This window comes from Teleopsis dalmanni, unplaced genomic scaffold (assembly GCF_002237135.1).
Source record: "Teleopsis dalmanni isolate 2A unplaced genomic scaffold, ASM223713v2 unscaffolded_contig_2360, whole genome shotgun sequence".
NCBI classification, from domain to species: Eukaryota; Metazoa; Arthropoda; class Insecta; order Diptera; family Diopsidae; genus Teleopsis; species Teleopsis dalmanni.
Genome location: NW_024033742.1, coordinates 1 through 7,206, shown reverse-complemented (window position 1 = coordinate 7,206; position 7,206 = coordinate 1). Strand labels below are relative to the sequence as shown.

General features: G+C 28.6%; 1 non-coding gene and 4 pseudogenes across 1 annotated transcript; all 5 read left to right on the top strand.

Moving 5' to 3' along the window:
- Nucleotides 1-585: 585 nt before the first annotated feature.
- Nucleotides 586-704, top strand: LOC119664649 (annotated as a pseudogene).
- Nucleotides 705-1,645: 941 nt separating this feature from the next.
- Nucleotides 1,646-1,764, top strand: LOC119664645. The gene has a single exon (XR_005251236.1). It is a non-coding gene; the product is annotated as a 5S ribosomal RNA (ribosomal RNA).
- Nucleotides 1,765-2,795: 1,031 nt separating this feature from the next.
- On the top strand, nucleotides 2,796-2,913 carry LOC119664646 (annotated as a pseudogene).
- Nucleotides 2,914-3,798: 885 nt separating this feature from the next.
- Nucleotides 3,799-3,917, top strand: LOC119664648 (annotated as a pseudogene).
- A 926-nt stretch (nucleotides 3,918-4,843) lies between these two features.
- LOC119664647 lies at nucleotides 4,844-4,962 on the top strand (annotated as a pseudogene).
- The last annotated feature ends 2,244 nt before the right edge of the window (nucleotides 4,963-7,206 follow it).

The following is a 7,206-nucleotide window of genomic DNA, read 5'->3' as shown; positions in this document are numbered from 1 at the left end:
GCACTAGCACTAGCACTAGCAATAGCACTAGCACTAGCACTAGCACTAGCACTAGCACTAGCACTAGCACTAGCACTAGCACTAGCACTAGCACTAGCACTAGCACTAGCACTAGCACTAGCACTAGCAGTAGCACTAGCACTAGCACTAGCAGTAGCACTAGCATTCATATGTTAAATTTTTTAATAAAAATATAAGTATGTATAAAATTTTATTCTTCCTTAAAGATTAAGTTAAAGTTAAAGTTAATATTGAAGTTAATATTACAGGCAATAGTACTACATAATTAAGCATGTAAAATACAAACACGGATATGCTCAATAACAGTTTTAGTTTAATTTTCCTATTCTGTTCATATTAACTTCACTAGAGAAGAAGAAAAAAGAAACTTTTCTATTTTATTTTATTTAAATTGAAATGAAAAATAAAATAAAATAGCTTTGGAAATTGCTTTAGAGTATTTTCTATTTTCCATTTTCCATTTTTCATATAATATATAGTACGTAGTAAGTAGTACGTATAAGAATAAGAATAAGAATAAGATTAAAATACTGGTAGATGTAGATTTTATGAAACACTTTCTTTGCCAACGATCATACCACGTTGAATACATCGGTTTTCGTCCGCTCACTGAAATTAAGCAGCGTCGGGCGCGGTTAGTACTTAGATGGGGGACCGCTTGGGAACACCGCGTGTTGTTGGCTTCACAACACTTTTTTACTTTTTTACTTTTTTCCTTTTTTTTCCGGTTTTAATTTTTTTTATATTATTTTGTAAATAATAATATTTTTTTTTATACACCTATCTATTATTTATTTATGTAAAACGCAATTATTTAACTAATTTCTGCTGTATACGTGTACTCGCATCATTTTTAATTTTGAATTTTGAATTTTGAATTTTGAAAATCGTAATCGTGTCGTATACGCAATGCACCGTAAGCACAAGTTTTGTTCAGTTCCATATAAAATGTACAATAGGCATGTATGCGAGTGTGAGTGCGAGTGCAAGTGTGAGTACGAGTGCCAGCGTAAATGAAAACCTTAAATGTTAGAAAACTTTTCAAGTAAAATTACTATTTAAGAAGCTTTGCTTATATTCCTTGTCTTCATTGTATAAAATTTAATAAAACAACAATCTATTGATTGCGCCTATTTATTAGCACTAGCACCAGCACTAGCACTAGCACTAGCAGTAGCACTAGCATTCATATGTTAAATTTTTTAATAAAAATATAAGTATATATAATAATTTTATTCTTCCTTAAAGATAAAATTAAAGTTAAAGTTAATATTGAAGTTAATATTACAGGCAATAGTACTACATAATTAAGCATGTAAAATACAAACACGAATATGTTCAATAACAGTTTTAGTTTAATTTTTCTATTCTGTTCATATTAACTTCACTAGAGAAGAAGAAAAAAGAAACTTTTCTATTTTATTTTATTTAAATTGAAATGAAAAATAAAATAAAATAGCTTTGGAAATAGCTTTAGAGTATTTTCTATTTTCCATTTTCCATTTTCCATATTATATATAGTACGTAGTAACTAGTACGTATAAGAATAAGAATAAGAATAAGAATAAGAATAAGAATAAGATTAAAATACTGGTAGATGTAGATTTTTTGAAACGCTTTCTTTGCCAACGACCATACCACGTTGAATACATCGGTTCTCGTCCGATCACCGAAATTAAGCAGCGTCGGGCGCGGTTAGTACTTAGATGGGGGACCGCTTGGGAACACCGCGTGTTGTTGGCTCCACAACACTTTTTTCCTTTTTTTTGCGGTTTTAATTTTTTTTTATTTTATTTTGTTACTAATAATATTTTTCTTTATATCACATATCTATTATTTATTTATATAAAATGCAATTATTTAACTAATTTCTGCTGTATACGTATATTCGCATCATTTTTAATTTTGAAATTGTAATCGTGTCGTATACGAAATGCACGTAAGCTCAAGATTTGTTCAGTTCCATATAAAATGTACAATAGGCATGCATGCGAGTGCGAGTGCAAGTGTGAGTACGAGTGCCAGCGTGAATGAAAACCTTAAATGATAGAAAACTTTTCAAGTAAAATTACTAATTAAGAAGCTTTGCTTATATTCCTTGTCCTTATTGAATAAAATTTAATAAAACAACAATCTATTGATTGCGCCTATTTATTAGCACTAGCACTAGCACTAGCACTAGCACTAGCACTAGCACTAGCACTAGCACTAGCACTAGCACTAGCAATAGCACTAGCACTAGCACTAGCACTAGCACTAGCACTAGCACTAGCACTAGCACTAGCACTAGCACTAGCACTAGCACTAGCACTAGCAGTAGCACTAGCACTAGCACTAGCAGTAGCACTAGCATTCATATGTTAAATTTTTTAATAAAAATATAAGTATGTATAAAATTTTATTCTTCCTTAAAGATTAAGTTAAAGTTAAAGTTAATATTGAAGTTAATATTACAGGCAATAGTACTACATAATTAAGCATGTAAAATACAAACACGGATATGTTCAATAACAGTTTTAGTTTAATTTTCCTATTCTGTTAATATTAACTTCACTAGAGAAGAAGAAAAAAGAAACTTTTCTATTTTATTTTATTTAAATTGAAATGAAAAATAAAATAAAATAGCTTTGGAAATTGCTTTAGAGTATTTTCTATTTTCCATTTTCCATTTTTCATATAATATATATAGTACGTAGTAAGTAGTACGTATAAGAATAAGAATAAGAATAAGATTAAAATACTGGTAGATGTAGATTTTTTGAAACACTTTCTTCGCCAGCGACCATACCACGTTGAATACATCGGTTCTCGTCCGATCACCGAAATTAAGCAGCGTCGGGCGCGGTTAGTACTTAGATGGGGACCGCTTGGGAACACCGCGTGTTGTTGGCATCACAACACTTTTTTACTTTTTTCCTTTTTTTTGCGGTTTTAATTTTTTTTTATTTTATTTTGTTACTAATAATATTTTTCTTTATATCACATATCTATTATTTATTTATATAAAATGCAATTATTTAACTAATTTCTGCTGTATACGTATATTCGCATCATTTTTAATTTTGAAATTGTAATCGTGTCGTATACGCAATGCACCGTAAGCACAAGTTTTGTTCAGTTCCATATAAAATGTACAATAGGCATGCATGCGAGTGCGAGTCCAAGTGTGAGTACGAGTGCCAGCGTGAATGAAAACCTTAAATGATAGAAAACTTTTCAAGTAAAATTACTAATTAAGAAGCTTTGCTTATATTCCTTGTCTTTATTGAATAAAATTTAATAAAACAACAATCTATTGATTGCGCCTATTTATTAGCACTAGCACTAGCACTAGCACTAGCACTAGCACTAGCATTCATATGTTAAATTTTTTAATAAAAATATAAGTATATATAATAATTTTATTCTTCCTTAAAGATAAAATTAAAGTTAAAGTTAATATTGAAGTTAATATTACAGGCAATAGTACTACATAATTAAGCATGTAAAATACAAACACGGATATGCTCAATAACAGTTTTAGTTTAATTTTCCTATTCTGTTCATATTAACTTCACTAGAGAAGAAGAAAAAAGAAACTTTTCTATTTTATTTTATTTAAATTGAAATGAAAAATAAAATAAAATAGCTTTGGAAATTGCTTTAGAGTATTTTCTATTTTCCATTTTCCATTTTTCATATAATATATAGTACGTAGTAAGTAGTACGTATAAGAATAAGAATAAGAATAAGATTAAAATACTGGTAGATGTAGAGTTTTTTTGAAACACTTTCTTTGCCAACGATCATACCACGTTGAATACATCGGTTTTCGTCCGCTCACTGAAATTAAGCAGCGTCGGGCGCGGTTAGTACTTAGATGGGGGACCGCTTGGGAACACCGCGTGTTGTTGGCTTCACAACACTTTTTTACTTTTTTACTTTTTTCCTTTTTTTTCCGGTTTTAATTTTTTTTATATTATTTTGTAAATAATAATATTTTTTTTTATACACCTATCTATTATTTATTTATGTAAAACGCAATTATTTAACTAATTTCTGCTGTATACGTGTACTCGCATCATTTTTAATTTTGAATTTTGAATTTTGAATTTTGAAAATCGTAATCGTGTCGTATACGCAATGCACCGTAAGCACAAGTTTTGTTCAGTTCCATATAAAATGTACAATAGGCATGTATGCGAGTGTGAGTGCGAGTGCAAGTGTGAGTACGAGTGCCAGCGTAAATGAAAACCTTAAATGTTAGAAAACTTTTCAAGTAAAATTACTATTTAAGAAGCTTTGCTTATATTCCTTGTCTTCATTGTATAAAATTTAATAAAACAACAATCTATTGATTGCGCCTATTTATTAGCACTAGCACCAGCACTAGCACTAGCACTAGCAGTAGCACTAGCATTCATATGTTAAATTTTTTAATAAAAATATAAGTATATATAATAATTTTATTCTTCCTTAAAGATAAAATTAAAGTTAAAGTTAATATTGAAGTTAATATTACAGGCAATAGTACTACATAATTAAGCATGTAAAATACAAACACGAATATGTTCAATAACAGTTTTAGTTTAATTTTTCTATTCTGTTCATATTAACTTCACTAGAGAAGAAGAAAAAAGAAACTTTTCTATTTTATTTTATTTAAATTGAAATGAAAAATAAAATAAAATAGCTTTGGAAATAGCTTTAGAGTATTTTCTATTTTCCATTTTCCATTTTCCATATTATATATAGTACGTAGTAAGTAGTACGTATAAGAATAAGAATAAGATTATACATCATACTGGTATATAGTGTAGATTTTTTGGTAAACACTTTCTTTGCCAACGATCATACCACGTTGAATACATCGGTTTTCGTCCGCTCACTGAAATTAAGCAGCGTCGGGCGCGGTTAGTACTTAGATGGGGGACCGCTTGGGAACACCGCGTGTTGTTGGCTTCACAACACTTTTTTACTTTTTTACTTTTTTCCTTTTTTTTCCGGTTTTAATTTTTTTTATATTATTTTGTAAATAATAATATTTTTTTTTATACACCTATCTATTATTTATTTATGTAAAACGCAATTATTTAACTAATTTCTGCTGTATACGTGTACTCGCATCATTTTTAATTTTGAATTTTGAATTTTGAATTTTGAAAATCGTAATCGTGTCGTATACGCAATGCACCGTAAGCACAAGTTTTGTTCAGTTCCATATAAAATGTACAATAGGCATGTATGCGAGTGTGAGTGCGAGTGCAAGTGTGAGTACGAGTGCCAGCGTAAATGAAAACCTTAAATGTTAGAAAACTTTTCAAGTAAAATTACTATTTAAGAAGCTTTGCTTATATTCCTTGTCTTCATTGTATAAAATTTAATAAAACAACAATCTATTGATTGCGCCTATTTATTAGCACTAGCACCAGCACTAGCACTAGCAGTAGCACTAGCATTCATATGTTAAATTTTTTAATAAAAATATAAGTATATATAATAATTTTATTCTTCCTTAAAGATAAAATTAAAGTTAAAGTTAATATTGAAGTTAATATTACAGGCAATAGTACTACATAATTAAGCATGTAAAATACAAACACGGATATGTTCAATAACAGTTTAAGTTTAATTTTTCTATTCTGTTCATATTAACTTCACTAGAGAAGAAGAAAAAAGAAACTTTTCTATTTTATTTTATTTAAATTGAAATGAAAAATAAAATAAAATAGCTTTGAAAATAGCTTTAGAGTATTTTCTATTTTCCATTTTCCATTTTCCATATAATATATAGTACGTAGTAAGTAGTACGTATAAGAATAAGAATAAGAATAAGAATAAGAATAAGAATAAGATTAAAATACTGGTAGATGTAGATTTTGTTGAATACAGCTTTCTTTGCCAGACGACCATTACCACGGTTTGAATACACTCGGTTCCTTCGTCCGATCCACCGTAAATTAGAGCAGCGCTCGGTGCTGCGGTTAGTACTTTAGATGGTGGTCACCTGCTGGGCACCGCGATGTTGTTTGCGCGTCTTACATACACTTTTCTCTCTCTTTGTTCACTCTCTCTTTTTCCTTTTTTTTCCGGTTTTAATTTTTTTTATATTATTTTGTAAATAATAATATTTTTTTTTATACACCTATCTATTATTTATTTATGTAAAACGCAATTATTTAACTAATTTCTGCTGTATACGTGTACTCGCATCATTTTTAATTTTGAATTTTGAATTTTGAATTTTGAAAATCGTAATCGTGTCGTATACGCAATGCACCGTAAGCACAAGTTTTGTTCAGTTCCATATAAAATGTACAATAGGCATGTATGCGAGTGTGAGTGCGAGTGCAAGTGTGAGTACGAGTGCCAGCGTAAATGAAAACCTTAAATGTTAGAAAACTTTTCAAGTAAAATTACTATTTAAGAAGCTTTGCTTATATTCCTTGTCTTCATTGTATAAAATTTAATAAAACAACAATCTATTGATTGCGCCTATTTATTAGCACTAGCACCAGCACTAGCACTAGCACTAGCAGTAGCACTAGCATTCATATGTTAAATTTTTTAATAAAAATATAAGTATATATAATAATTTTATTCTTCCTTAAAGATAAAATTAAAGTTAAAGTTAATATTGAAGTTAATATTACAGGCAATAGTACTACATAATTAAGCATGTAAAATACAAACACGGATATGTTCAATAACAGTTTTAGTTTAATTTTTCTATTCTGTTCATATTAACTTCACTAGAGAAGAAGAAAAAAGAAACTTTTCTATTTTATTTTATTTAAATTGAAATGAAAAATAAAATAAAATAGCTTTGGAAATAGCTTTAGAGTATTTTCTATTTTCCATTTTCCATTTTCCATATAATATATAGTACGTAGTAAGTAGTACGTATAAGAATAAGAATAAGAATAAGAATAAGAATAAGAATAAGAATAAGAATAAGAATAAGAATAAGAATAAGAATAAGAATAAGAATAAGATAAGAATAAGAATAAGAATAAGAATAAGAATAAGAATAAGAATAAGAATAAGAATAAGAATAAGAATAAGAATAAGAATAAGAATAAGAATAAGAATAAGAATAAGAATAAGAATAAGAATGAGAATGAGAATGAGAATAAGAATAAGAATAAGAATAAGAATAAGAATAAGAATAAGAATAAGAATAAGAATAAGAAGGAGAAATAAGAA